We start from the raw sequence: 15,736 nt of genomic DNA, 5'->3' as shown, positions 1-15,736 counted from the left end.
GATTATAAAACATTTCACTTTCAGCTACTCTTTAAGAGTTAGAACAAGACAATTGTCTTGTGTCATTATCTATGCACAAGACTCTTATACCACTTTTGTGGAGTGATTTGTGTATGTAATCTCTGGGAAGCCATGAAGACCAGTTTAAGTGCTGTGAAGAATTCTTTGCTGGGTTACTAGGTTGCTTGTAGTTCGTAGAAGACAAATAAAAAGGTCTGTAATCAGAAGTCACTTCTAATCCAAGTATCCAAAACCTAAAACACAGTGTTGGCTGCCAACTCCCACTGTCTTGGCAATATGTTTAGAAAACAGTTAAATTGCTTGTGTAATATGTAAACCTTTGTTTTACCCTGGAGGCAGCTACATTAGTTGTCACAACTATGGTGGTCTGTTCATCATAGCTAGCGTACTGTAGGTAATAAGCAGCCTCGGTCTCTCTGCATAGAAACCATAGTTTTATATGTGGCCTTTCAATGGAAAGGTTTTTGTTATTCTTAAAAATAAAAATAGAAAATCTCCAAACAACATTTCTTGTTGTTATGATTACCTCCAAGATTAGTACAGTTATATGTTATGCATCAAATCTATATAATATACTGTGACAATGCAAATACCAGTGTACTTAAATAGAAGGCAATTTAATCTTCTGGCTTCTAAAAATATATGTAATTTACCATGGCTTAAATTTCATTTCGCTGTATTTAAATAAAAAGAGCATATAGATTTGTTTTACCCTTTTAGGTAATATACGGTCATCTGCAGAAGAGCACATAAATAAACAGAATAATTTTAATCAATGGTTCAAATTCAATTCATATGTGACTGTTTACATCATGGCTATTTGGTAGCTTAGGTCAGGATTCCTCAGACTTTCAGAGCTGGTAATAAGAAATGTTTTGTGATCTTCCCCCCAAGACTTTAAACCCCATTCAAATGCAGGCAAATTTTTTTGTAACCATAACCACACCTGTGATAACTGAATATGAAGTTCTAAATTAAAAGGAGTGTGAAATCTTTTAAATACACTTGCAATTCAGTGTTATGGATGCGTCTCTCTTGGCTGTTGCGATATGTTCAACAGGAGGCCTCATTCGGAAAATGCACAGTTTACATTTGTTTTCACTTGAGAGATTCCTATACTTTGTTTTTATCACAACCACTGAAGAGAAACCTGACTTAAAGAAACAAGGATGAAAGTAGGATGAGAGCTTTAATAGTTTGTACAACTAAAGCTGGATCCTTCTATTTCAGAGGCAGCCAAAATCAGCTGAGTTTTTGGCTAGAGAAAGTCAGCTAAGTGATGTTGTCAGAAGAGAAGTCTGCCCCTTTGTCTTGCAGTGGCCTAGTCAGTGCTACTGAGTTATCTGCATCATAGACAAAGGGGTTGGTAATCCACCCTTTTCTCTTTCGTGGTTCATCAAAAACATAGTCCTGAAGCTGGATCTGAATTTATTTTAGATTCTGATTTGAGTTCCTGAGAGTTTTGACCAGGTTACCTTGATAAAGTCTGAAACAGAAGGCTAATCTGAGTTTCTTTTTTTACAGACTAGAGGGCATAGATTTCCAAATTTTCTGATACATGATTCTACCCTGTTGTGCGTATACACTCCCGTTCTTCCTTTGGAGAGAAGAATCAGCTCATGTAGATGCTCAAAGATGGCAACTCAAATTGAAGCCTACCACCCAAGGTGAATTATTGAAGACATCAGCAAGGGGTGATTGATGATCATTCTTCTCCCTAATTCGAAGATTCTACTTAGCTCTCATAAAATAAAATGCTATCTCCCCTCAGTGTGAAATAGGAGTTGCTGGTGAAAGATCATCACAGAATAGGACAAACAGAAAATTGAGTGGAGAGGTTTTAATGAAGTTCACTGCTTCAACAGCTTCATGAAGGATCTAGCACAGATTTCCAGGCATTTTCTTAGCAGCAAGAAATTGGTGGTGTATGAAACACTGAAGCTATGAGGCACTATGTGTGGTGTTTTGCATCCATGTGACCAGACTGCTATTCTTTCTTGTCATTGCTTTGGCACTGTTCCCACAGATGGCAATACATGGCTTTCAGTGAATGTGGAAAACTTTTATTGTCTCAGATAAGCAGTCTCTTGTTTATCCTGTCCCAACTTTACAAATTGGTAAGTTGCCTTCAACAGAACCTCAAGAAACATCTCTTTCAAATGCCAGAACCTCTGCAGCACCAGAGACATCAGTTGACTTAGGTTGATTTGTTACGTATTTGCTTTTCCTGGCTTTGGAAAGCAATTGCTCTCAGATGTTCAGTTATGCCGCTAATACAGTATGAAATAGCATTATTTGACAGAACTACTGTTTCAAATTTGGTAGCTGCTCTAGGTCCTATATCTTTTGAAACCATACCTACTGTGCATATAATGATACAGTTTTCTGCAATGGTATGCACTTTATGTTGTTGAACAGGTCGGTAGAGATACCAGATAAAATCTTGGTAGGGAGTTCATTTTGACACTGTGAATCAGAGTAATCAAGTCTTGCTGATTTTTTTTTTTCAAGGCTTCAAGTTTTCTCTCTCTCTCTCAAAAAAAAAATCTGTTTTCTTTTTCAGTAATGGATTTTTGGTTTCCAAACTCTACAGCAACCCCTCAGGCTTCATACTCTTGGCAACTGGCAATTTGAGAGCATGATGCGCATTTGTCAAGCCAACTGACACAATAAGAAATGTGATGGATAGTTTATTTCCACATTTTACTTTCTTTTAGTTGTCGTTGAACTAACCTGCCACCTTCCTTTTCATGAAACAGTCTAGATTTCTGAATCACCCCTAGGCTGCAACTGATCTCCAACAAAGTTGGGATGACACATGCAAGTTTATCTGAAGCTCAGCAGTATTTTCAGGCATTAGCCATTGACACCTTTTGTTGGCAGTCTCAGCAGGGAGTCCATGAAATATGAAACTACTCTCTGATCCCTTTGAAGGCGTATCCAAAACAAGGTGAAATGTATTGGCAGAACATAACAAAAAAGCTGGCACTGCACTTTCTGTGCAGTTCTGGAGACTGATTGAGAACTCCTTTTGCTGGTAATTCATCACTTTTCACCAGCAATATATTTGTTTTAAAAATAGTTTTTTCTATCAATACGAAATGTTGGACCAGCTCCTTAGCTTCAGCCAAGGAGTGCTTGGTGACCCTTGTGGGGAGTAGGTTGGAGGTAGTGATGCTATAAAGAGGAAAAATGAAAAAAAATCACGTTGTTAAAAATAAGTTCAGTTTAAACTTGGACCAGACATTAAAATACCTTCATGACAAAGGCATGGTTATTGCATGATGTCACTACATGGCAAGGTATCTGGGTTCCTTATCTTAATATGTGTGGATTTCTTTTAAGTGTAACCTTAACTCAAAATTTCATGGGTTTGCAATGCTCGATTTTAGATAAATTACAACATCCCTTTAATGTGTTTTATCCCTAAATTACTGATCAGTATTCTCAACTAACTCCACCTTAATGTAAATTTGTCTGGAAATTGACAGTTGTTCTCCAATATTTTGAATCACTGGGATTAAGGATTCTTAATTCAGTTGCGCCCACGTTAAACTGGAGTAACTCCACTGACTTCAGCTGTGTTGCTTCAGTAATGAGAGGATTAAAAGAGCAGTAAGAAAGTATTTTTGTCTCAAGTCAGTGGCTACAACCTTGAGAACACACAAGGAGCAGAGTTTTTGAGAAAGAATGTGTATCTATTTAACTTAGGTAAAATCAGTGAGGTTTTAAGGGCGACCACTGTAACTGTTAACCCAACATGTTACCTAAGCAACTTCCTGAAGCGTGCAAAATTGGACTCTATTATATATTTTCAAGTGATTTGTCTAGTGTAATTGTAAACAATTCCAGTAATAAAGTTACAAATGCTTCCTTTGAAAAAATATGCCATAATCCAGTTAATTTTATGGGGGTGAAATAGTATTCTGTGTTCGTGTTTAACAAACTTGTGGTCTGGACTATCCCAATTTAACAATTAACAGCATTTAACAGCAATTAACAGCAATTAACAGTTGGCAATTAACAGCATCTTTTCACTTAAAGAAAATGGCATGTGTATGTGTCAAAAATATTTTTTAAATATTTAGACTCATAGTATTAAATCACTTCTTCAGTAATTTTTTAGAATGTTTGTTTGAATATATTACTGTATGGACTATTCTGTATAATCTCTTCAGTTAGTAGCCTTTCATTTAATCTATTTCCCATGTAATAAGATCCATTGCAAATCTGCATGACCATATTTTTGATTTTGTGGGTTTTTTGTAAAGTAACTTAAGTATGTTTTTGATCATCTGAAAGCTCTTATTAGGAAATGGCCTTTGATTTCTGCAAACCAATTCCCATTATCTGTCAGAGTTGTACCACTAAGTAAGGATGAGTGAGGGGTTACAGTTAATACAAGAAAAACGCAGAGCTTCACTCATACCTTCTGCAGCTTGGGAAAATTTACCTAGGAACCCCAGTTTCCCTTGGAAATACCAACAGAGCCTCTTCCTGCTTGAATCTCCTTACCTTATTGGATCATACTATAGACTTCAACATCAGCATTAGACTCTCTGCCTGGTCACAACTAAATCAACATTTCATGCAAATTTTGTAGACATGTGGCCCCAGCACGTGAAGGGAATTTGAATATTGCAGCAGTGGGACCCAGTAACAAGATTGTTGCATGGGTGCACACTGCCTTCCACGACTTTCTTCCTTCACCATAATGAGGAGCCTTCCTGTCAGAGGTCAGGAAAGAGAGGGCAAAAGAAGGGACAGAAAAAGCCAGGAATTGGTATGGGAAGGGGATTGGAAGATACTACATAGAGGATCAACAATCCAAAATAAAAAAACTCTATTTAACCACCCTTTTCTCTAATCATCTGCATTCAAGTGGCCTCTGGCAGAGAGAGGACTTGTAAGTTAAGATATTTACCAAAAGGAAAAACAATTACGCCCATGGCATGGTTGTGTGTAGTATGTATGTTAGACCTACCAAACTGCTATTTCTATTCTCCTATTGCACTGCAAACACCTCCATACACTTGGGTCTGTTTCTGCCTCTGTCATCCCTGTAAATTCCATTTGCCAAGCCACTGTTGTATTTGGGGGTTTTATTAAAAAACTGTGTCCCCGCCAATACCTGTGTTCATTTTTAGAGCAGTGTAAATCCAAATCAGCCAACTCTTGGATTTTGAATTTTTAGTCTCTGAATGAGACTTTGCTTGGTCTCACCAGATGAGAGCTGTATGGCTGCAACACTGAGTTGTTTTCATTCACTTACAAAAGTGTCAGACACTTCAGAGAAAGATGCTCAGGTCTTAAATTATTCATATGGCAAGGAGTGTTTCTTAACCAGCTGCCTGTTTCTTCTCACCTTCTCTCTGATCCAGATTATGACCAGTCCAAATATGGTGGGGGGAGAGGATGCAGGGGAGCCCTCCACTCTTCTCAGAAGACCTGTACAGCTGCAAACCAGGAAAGAGTGTCCATGTTGGTAGAGCAGCCTCAGATGGCTGGTATCTGGAAGTGGCAAATGTTGTTGCCCTTCTGCATAGGGACAGCTGCTAGCTACACCTGATTAGCAGCAAGGGTCACCTCTCTCAATGCTCTTTCCAGCACCACTCAGGCTGCATGGGTCAGCTAGAAAGAGGCGTAGCTGGGAGCCTTCAACATTTAGCTGTCACCAAGATGTCAGTATACTTTTTCCTTGTTTATAATACAATATATTTTGTAGGTGTCTGAAGATTTGGTTTGTTATGTTTTGCTTTATAGTTTACTGTTTTTCCAAATAAACCCTTTTACGCTTTAGTTAAGAATATTTCCATCTTTAGGGCACAATGGTATCTCTTCAGTTTCATTTAGCAGCATCTTCCAACTTCAGTTTAATTAAAAATATGTGTAGGGTTATTTTTTGACCTCAGATACACATGCAAAAATCCCACTGAAGCCAGTGCGAGTTATTTGTGCGTCTATATAAGGGCAGCATTTTGCCCAGAGACATTAATGACCAAAATGAACCCGCCAGAAAGTGGAATTATTAGCTCTGGTGTTGGCTAACATCCATTGGAATGCTGTAGCTTTTACTTCCTGCTATAAACTGGGTGTATTGCTATGTGTTATTAAGCAGCTACTGGGGTCCACAGCACATGTGGTGGTTGATGTGATTTCTATCTGTAATTCTATAATTTGTAGAAAGCATAAAATCATAGGACTGGAAGGGACATCGAGAGGTCTAGTCCAGTGCCCTGCACTCATGGCAGGACTAAGTATTATCTAGACCATTCCCATTTATCTAACCTGCTCTTAAAAATCTCCAATGATGCAGATTCCACAACCTGCCGAGGCAATTTATTCCAGTGCTTAACCACCCTGACAGTTAGGAAGTTTTCCTAATGTCCAGTCTCGAAACCTCCCTTGCTGCAATTTAAGCCCATTGCCTCTTGTCCTAGCCTCAGAGGCTAAAAAGAACAATTCGTCTCCCTCCTCCTTGTAACAACCTTTTATGTACTTGAAAACTATTATGTCCTCTCTGTCTTCTCTTTTCCAGACTAAACAAACCCAATTTTTTCAATCTTCCCTCATAGGTCATGTTTTCTAGACCTTTAATCATTTTTGTTGTTCTTCTCTGGACTTTCTCCAATTTGTCAACATCTTTCTTGAAATGTGGCATCCAGAACTGGACACAATACTCCAGTTGAGGCCTAATCAGCACAGAGTAGAGCGGAAGAATTACTTCTCATGTCTTGCTTACAATACTCCTGCTAATACATCCAAGAATGATGTTTGCTTTTATTGCAACAGTGTTACACGGTTGACTCATATTTAGCTTGTGATCCACTATGACCCCCATATCCCTTTCTGCAGTACTCCTTCTTAAGCAGTCACTTTCCATTTTGTATGTGTGCAACTGATTGTTCCTTCCTAAATGGAGTACTTCGCATTTGTCCTTATTGAATTTCATCCTATTTACTTCAGACAATTTCTCCAGTTTGTCCAGATCATTTTGAATTTTAATCCTATACTCCAAAGCACTTGCAACCCCTCCCAGCTTGGTACTGTCCACAAACTTTGTAAGTGTACTCTCCATGCCATTATCTAAATCACTGATGAAGATATTGAACAGAACTGGACCTAGAACTGATCCCTGTGGGACCCCACTCATTATGTCCTTCCAGCATGACTGTGAACCACTGATAAGTACTCTCTGGGAGCGGGTTTCCAACCAGTTTTGCACCTACCTTACAGTAGCTCTGTCTAGGTTGCATTTCCCTAGGTTGTTTATGAGAAGATCATGCGAGACAGTATCAAAAGCTTTACTAAAGTCAAGAAATACCACGTCTACCGTGGATCCTCTATGATATTTCCCTGCCTTTAGTCTTGTAATACGTTATTTTCTGTTCTCTGACCACATGCATAACTCTCCCTGTCCCTCCAATGCTGGCCACACATTTTCTTCTGCTGTCATACCCACACATAAGTATGGAATTGTGGTTCAGGCACCATTTTACAGGTTTCTTCTCGAAAATTCATGCAAACAAAAATGAGTGCCTCACTCAGAATCTCAGTGGTGACATTTTATTTCTCAATTTTATGAGTCAATACTCTCATTACAGTAATTATTTTAGGGGCCAGTTCTGCATGTCATTTGCAAGCTGCAAATGAGCCCTTAAAGCCAGAAATTAGGCATATCGAAATGCAATCGAAAAGATTTTATGTGAGAACAACTGTAGGGGAAGTTTGAGGGAGGCTTTTTTTGGACTTGTAGAGGAGTATGAGTATTTATAGGAGTATATTTTATTTAGCAGGAGCATACTATATATTTTATATATCATAATTTTGCCAATAAAGAAGGAATTTTTTGTGAGCTTAGAGTGAGCCAGAATGTAGACAAGGGTTTTAAGGATTCTCAGATAATGCTAGTAGGTTAAAAATGACCCCACTAGTTCCTATTTTTCTTCTGATTTTAATTAAAGCAAGAACAAAAACTTTTATATGCCCTTGATTGCTTTATAACTTATACTTTCTTTTCCTTACCTTCACAGTCTTTCGAGGAAACCAGTCACTAAATGCAGGATCTCTCACTTCTAGTCCTAGTCCTCGGTATTTTAAAAAATTTCCTCTAGTCCAGATTTTGCTGTTCTGCTGGGCAAGTCTTTAACTTAATCCAAATGGCAATCCTGGTCCCCTGTCAATACAATTCTTTCTTCCAGTCTTCCTAAAGAAAGTATATGAAATTTACAAATCCAGAAACCAAAATAACACAAACCCACAGATTGCCTCCTTCACACTCCCCTAGTAAGACATGGGTCTTGCTTTAGCAAAGCTCCCACTTATTGGTTGGAAGCAGTTAAAATTTTTAAACTTGCCAAAAGCCAGCCAATAATTGAGAGGTTCTGGGCAGAGAGATATCTGACTGGGAGTGTGATTGATAGGAGGTGGCGGTGAGCCCATGTTAGGTCTGTGTCTGGACTGGGAAACTTCATGTACTGTTCTACTTTAGGAGAATTGGAACAACAGAAAACAGTGTGTATCAGAACTGGAAGAGGGAGGTTCAAAATAAAGGCCAGATAATTACTGTATTTACTAAAGTTGGTTCAAGAAGATGTGAATTACACATTTTCCTGCACCAGAGAGGCCCCTTGGACCTTAGGCAGCACTCACCCTATGGGAAAAGCAGATGGTGATTCCACCTCTGTCCTCCCTGGGGTTTTCTTGCGGAGAATGACAGCTTTAAATTTAATCAGCGACTCTGAGTGCTTCAAAAGTAGAAACCATTGAGGGAAGGCAATGAATAAGTATGCTCCCTCATGTCCTGTCCTATCCCACTTCCTCACCAAGCTTTTTGGCAATTCTGCTGTCCTATATCTTAACTCCCCAGTACTTTACCACCACAGACTGTCTGCTCCTGGTGATCTTTCTGTAGCCAGAGATTGAGATCCATTCTGCTGTGGAACTGGTCTCCCGAGGAAGGTGGTGGAAGCCCAATAAATTGGGACTTGTAAAACTTGACTGCAGTAAGCACTAAAAAATTTAGGGACAACCCTACATTGGCAGGGAGTATGGGTTAAATGATCTAATAGGTCTTTTCCATCTCTATGTGGTGAATGCATGTCTTGCCACTCTGTTTACAGCAATGAATATCCCTATAAAATTATTGTGAAGGGTCCAAGAGAGAAAGCTGGCATGGTCTGAGAAGCTGGCTCATTATATTAATATTCACTAATGCATGGACACTTTAATGAAAGGCCAGTAATGACTTTTCAGTCATAACAAACTTTGATTTTACATTTTTAAAAAGTTACTCCTTTCAAACAAAAAAAGGAAACATTTTTGCTAGGCCACATTTTAATACTATTTCTAGATTTTTCCCCCCCATATAGGGACACAAACAGTACAGTTTAAACCCATTTAGCAATTTAAATTATTCTACCAATGACCCAAGTTGACTGCAGTCCTCAGAGAATACAGCATTTGTCTTCTTAGGCTTTAGCCATTATCCATATATCCAAGACACATCTCTACCTGTCATTAATGCTATTTTTGAAAAGCATTTCATTTTTTCAAAAAACATTGTTTCCAACAGGAGAAAGATGTCAACAAGTTCAGTAAATGTTGTCATCAATCAGTATAAAATTTTGATTTTAAACAGTATGATATTTCAACGGATCATCGCAGCTTCTATCACAGCTACAAAAATAAACGTACACGATGAAAAAAAAATCTTACTACAGTGCAAAGATCTCCCTGAGTTGTTAAAAACAACAAATTGTCATGTATATAAACACAAAGCCCATAAGACTTTGAAATCAGTTGTATTTTAAAGTCTTTCTCTACTGAGAGAGGAGAGAAGAGCAGTGTGTGTGCAGCAACACATGGCAAGTTTGACAGTGCTTATGTAAAATGGACCAACCTACAACAAACTTTGGACTCCAGTAATTGAAAACAAATTCATGCTGTTTTACCGTGACCACTTTATATGGAAATTTAGGACTATAATTCACCACAGAATAACAACAGTTATCATCTGTGAGTAAACTAAAAACAGAATGTTGATGTGTGCAAATGCTAGGTACTGAATAAAAACCACTTTTAAGTGAAATGTAGATGGGAAAGGTGACCACGTAGTTTTCTGGATATTGCACTGCCCTGCCTTACAAGCTCTTCTGCATCTCCTCTTTGGTTACTAGTTGTGAACTGTTGTCTTTGAAAAGCAGCAACTTGGCCTTTTGAGCTGCAAGGGAGTGTGGGTTCACGTGAAATTCATTTCAATGTTCTTTGTGGGGAGCCTATTATGGACAAAACACACGTCCAAAAACTAAGGAGAAGGCACAAAGATTTCCATTTGGACAGGTTCTCCTGTCTGGTCTTTAGGCTAGATACTATGAATGAGGCAAGGAGTGCAATGAATGAGGAAGGAACACTGCCAGAGCCACCTCCCTTTAAATGCATTCCATACAAAATGCACATTTTAATAATACACATTTTACAAGAAGTGCAGTGAATAGGGTAGAGACTCCTCATTCAATATGCATCTTTTGTGAATTTTTTCAGTGCACAGATGAACTAGGCCATCATGCATGTGCAGCATGGCCTGGTTTAAGCTGAAGACATTATAGGCTTAGCATTGTCATTGTTAAAAACGTGCTGTTTATAGAAAAGCGTAATTTCAATGGGTCTTCATTCAGTCAAACCAATACTAATCTCTGCTGGGACAGAGGCACTCCTCTTCAACTGGGGCTATCTCCACATCAGATTTCTGCTTTTCACACCCACACATTTTGGCATTAAAGGTGTTCAAAAAAAGGTTAGGAGTACTCGTGGCACCTTAGAGACTAACCAATTTATTTGAGCATAAGCTTTCGTGAGCTACAGCTCACTTCATCGGATGCATACTGTGGAAAGTGTAGAAGATCTTTTTATACACAAAGCATGAAAAAATACCTCCTCCCACCCCACTCTCCTGCTGGTAATAGCTTATCTAAAGTAATCACTCTCCTTACAATGTGTATGATAATCAAGTTGGGCCATTTCCAGCACAAATCCAGGTTCACCCTCCCCCCCGCCACACACAAACCCACTCTCCTGCTGGTAATAGCTTATCTAAAGTGACCACTCTCCTTACAATGTGTATGATAATCAAGGTGGGCCATTTCCAGCACAAATCCAGGGTTTAACAAGAATGTCGGGGGAGGGGGGGGGTAGGAAAAAACAAGGGGAAATAGGTTAGCTTGCATAATGACTTAGCCACTCCCAGTCTCTATTCAAGCCTAAGTTAATTGTATCCAATTTGCAAATGAATTCCAATTCAACAGTTTCTCGCTGGAGTCTGGATTTGAAGTTTTTTTGTTGTAATATAGCAACTTTCATGTCTGTAATTGCGTGACCAGAGAGATTGAAGTGTTCTCTGACTGGTTTATGAATGTTATAATTCTTGACATCTGATTTGTGTCCATGTAAACCTTTAACTATAATTAATAGAATTTGGTGGTTTTTGTTATATTTTACTTTCTCAGAAGCAGCTTAAACTTTTTTTTAAAAAGTTTGAAAGGTAAAAGCTACAGATGACTTGAAAATTGGGGCTGGAATGGAAAAGCATATGAAACCTTAACTGTAGTTGTTCTGAATATTCAAGTTATGATCCTGCCTATCAGTGAAGATGAGGGACCCACACTTCAAGTCTGAGCCCTGCTGCTCACAGACATAGAAATATGAAAAAACTTTACCTTTTCACCAGCTGAGGAATGTGTGCACATATTCTAGAAATAAACTGAATGCTAGTTTATTCCTTAAAAAGAACAGGAGTACTTGTGGCACCTTAGAGACTAACAAATTTATCTGAGCATAAGCTTTCGTGAGCTGCAGCTCACTTAGAATCATAGAATCATAGAATATAAGGGTTGGAAGGGACCCCAGAAGGTCATCTAGTCCAACCCCCTGCTCGAAGCAGGACCAAATCCCAGTTAAATCATCCCAGCCAGGGCTTTGTCAAGCCTGACCTTAAAAACCTCTAAGGAAGGAGATTCTACCACCTCCCTAGGTAACGCATTCCAGTGTTTCACCACCCTCTTAGTGAAAAAGTTTTTCCTAATATCCAATCTAAACCTCCCCCATTGGAATGCATCCGATGAAGTGAGCTGTAGCTCACGAAAGCTTATGCTCAGATAAATTTGTTAGTCTCTAAGGTGCCACAAGTTCTCCTTTTCTTTTTGCGAATACAGACTAACACGGCTGCTACTCTGAAACCAGGTTATTCCTTAACATCCAAAGAACTTTTGGACTGCAGAAAATTGGAGACATGGAGAAGCATATTTCTGCCTATATTTAGCATCAGACATTCAGCATAGTTTTGATAAGGATGTGACATATATCTCCAAAGCATATTTCAATTGCATATGTTAGTGGTTTTTCAATGGATGATCTGCCAAATGCTTGGCATAATCAGAATTTTCACCCCAAAGAGTCATACAGCACATGGATTCCTCACCATTTTGTCATACCAAATAATGGGGAGGATTTTACTGAGAACTGGACAAATGAGGTTAAAAAACCACTGTGTATTCATACAAATTATTTTATTTTTGTGGTTGTGCCTCTTTTGTGATTGCTTTACAAAAACATTAAGTAATCTTATTTTATTTTCACAAATGCTTGCAGAAAGCAAACAAAGTTCTGTGCTTGGTGATGAATTTTGAACTTATACATGGGACAGTTTGCACTGGAAGTTGTATATTTTTATGAGAGATGCTGTGGCACATCAGGAGCCATGCTACCCCAAACCTGAGTCCGGCCACAAACTCAATTAAACCAACCAGAAAAGGCTGACTGTACCTTTTGCTGCTAGAACTGTGCATGTACATCAGTTATTTTCTGTGAATATGATGAGACAAAATTAAATTTAAAATCTTTCAACCAATAAATCTTAGGGTATCCAGTATTTCTAAGTATGATGCCTTGCGCAAGATGGGTGGTCCAGAAAGGAAAATGTTAACATGCAAAATCTCCTTAAAGTTATTTCCCTTTGAGATTTTAAAGCCCAATGGGTTCTTCACTCTCGTCTTGTGATTGTTAGTCATCCAGCCAGAGAACAGAAAGAATATCACATGATTTATGCAACTAATGAGCAGCTCAGATTTCAAATACTGCAAATTATTTGTATCCAGCCAATAGATTAAAAATGCACACAATTTGTCAAGTAAAATCAAATGAAGAATAAATCCAAAGAAATTTTGGTTTGATCATGAATATTCTGTGAGCAGAAGAGGAGGCAAAATTCATCAGGTAAATTACTTACTATGAACTAGTCACACAACTCTATTTTACTTATGCTCTCAGTTAAAATAGTGTGAAGAGTGTTGTTAATTTGAAGACAGACATGAGTATTTTTATGAAATATGCCAAATGGAAAAAGCAGGATGGGGAAGAATTTAGTTTGCTCTTCATCACTCAAAATATGTTGTTAGCAGAACAATGGAAATCCACAACAGTGCTGAGAATTGCAGACATGCAGGAAATATCCATCCAGAAAACTAATTCCATTTGGATTTGGCTTAAAATATGTGAATGAAAAGTATGTTTCTTTCTGAGAATGCAAAGATAGTTTTGCATGTTGTGGTGAAGGAATGTTTATAGCATGTATAGTTATAAAACAAAAAAAGGTGAGGCATGGCATGGGTATGGAATAATTAGACGGGTATGTTTGAGTGTCTCAGTGAGCTGTTGCAGACATACAACACTGGAATGTGCGTTTGTCTTGAGACAATCATCAGTGAATGACCAGGGCAATGTCTCAACTAGAGCTAGTCAGGAATTTTTCAAAGACATGTTTTTCATTGAAATGGCAATTCATCAAAACTGAAACTCTGTGGGAAAGTGTTGATTTCAACTAATTTCGTACTTCAAAAATGTGTTGAGAAAAACTTTTGACTTTGTCCTGTTTTGACATTTTTGGAATGCAAACTTCTGTTTTTCAATTTGAGACAACTTTTTGTTTTGGAATATAATATAGTAGTAAAAGGAAAAATAAAAAGGTCAAATCTAAAGGAAGTGTTTCAATTGACCCAATTCAAAATTTTCAGATTTTTTTATCATAATTTTCAAGATTTCAACTTTTTGTCTCATTTGGGAAAAGGAAAATTTTTGAAATCTCTCATTCTCACATGATGGAAAAACTGCTTCCTGCACAGCTCTGGTCTCAAACTTATTTGTAAGAACGGTTGATCAGAACTGTCAGAGTCCTGAACATCTTGGTGATACATTGGTCAGATCAGAGTTTTCTGTGTCTATTCTTGACCTGGGATGACTTTCATCAGTTTTTAACAAAGCTACAGCTACTTATCTTTGGTCCCATTGCTTTTCCACCTACACCATCATTGACTTGGAAAAGCCACAGGAGAGATGGTTTTCCAGTTACTAATGAAAACAATGAATGCCCTTGCATGGAGAGGGAAATGTTCTAAGCTCTCTGATTAGTGAGTATTCAGCCTTTTCTCAAGAGAACTCCCTTTGAAACTACTGACCTTGCTGGTTATAGACCAGTTACTAAACTTTCTTTTTGGAGAAAGGTGATAGGTTGGGCACTCAAACTATGTTTCAAAACTGCCCAGATTTGAGACCAGTCCCAATCTAGCTTCAAGCCTGCTCATGATACAGATGGCCAAGGTGATGAATGTTCACCTGATTGATACATTTTGTCTGTTGTTCTAGGCTGGCTATTACAGATCTGTGAGCAGTTTTTGTCACTCCTGACAATGGTGTACACTTATCACGGCTAAACACTATTGCAGATGTTTCCTTAATTGTTCTCCAGTGCCTCAAGTCGTACCTGGAAGACAGGATCCAAGAAATCAAAATGGCCAAATCAAGTCCATACCTAGGTTCTTGTCTTGCATTATGTTACACAGGATTCCACCCTTTCTTTCCCCATGTTGTTCAACATGTACAAATGTGAGATCCATGAATAGGATCACTGAAAACCATGGGGTAAAACATCTGCTAATGATATGAAGTTGTACATCTTTTCACTGATGGATTCTATTCAGGCTGTCATCCGCTTGGAAGCCTGCCTGAAGGGGAATGCAGCTTGGATGTGTGAAAACTAGCTTGAGCTGAACCCAGTCCAGTTAGAAATTTTGGCAAATGGGCATGGGTGAATTCTGTGCCTGGCAGCATCTACTCTGTGAAAACAGCCAAAGTTGTCCTTGACTGCACTTACGATGGAGAAACAAGTGTTGGAGATGGTTAGAATGTTGTTTCTACCAAGTTCATTTCTGATCAAATTCACTCCCTGCTCTTTGGCAGTAAATGTCACCCAACCCCTCATCATCACATAGCTTGACTATATTTATTCCCTCTGCTTTAAGCTATCAACAAAGGAGTTCCTTCATTTGCAGCTAATACATTTGCTTGTCAGGAGAGAATTTTTAAACATAGAGCACTGAATTTTCAGTAGTAGGCACATGCAACTTGGCTTGTAAGTTCATGCACATATAACTTATCCACCTCGCCACCCCCAAGCAATTAGGTGAGCACAAATGTATGCACACAACTGTACACCCCTACCTTCCAAAATTTAGTCCACTTTAATTCTGTGTACTGGCTGCCAATAGAGGAGCAAGTAAAGATCTGCTTCACTGACTTATAAAGCCTTAAGTGGATGGTGTCCCAGCTACCTAAGGAACCAGATCAGTTTATTGTCCTTCCCTCTGCACCAGCTCCTCAAACTACC

General features: G+C 38.5%; 2 protein-coding genes across 3 annotated transcripts in view; one reads left to right on the top strand and one right to left on the bottom strand.

Moving 5' to 3' along the window:
* ANAPC10 (anaphase promoting complex subunit 10) overlaps window positions 1-4,112 on the top strand; it is a 207,544-nt gene extending 203,432 nt beyond the window's left edge. The window contains exon 6 of the transcript XR_007356243.2: window positions 1,546-4,112. The gene's annotated coding sequence lies outside the window, so the exon portion shown is untranslated. The remainder of the gene's footprint in view (window positions 1-1,545) is intronic.
* HHIP (hedgehog interacting protein) overlaps window positions 1-15,736 on the bottom strand; it is a 99,747-nt gene that overhangs the window by 40,580 nt on the left and 43,431 nt on the right. The gene's annotated exons all lie outside the window — the stretch shown is intronic.

This window comes from Caretta caretta, chromosome 4, assembly GCF_965140235.1.
Source record: "Caretta caretta isolate rCarCar2 chromosome 4, rCarCar1.hap1, whole genome shotgun sequence".
NCBI lineage: Eukaryota > Metazoa > Chordata > Testudines > Cheloniidae > Caretta > Caretta caretta.
This window is presented reverse-complemented; position numbering and strand designations above follow the sequence as displayed.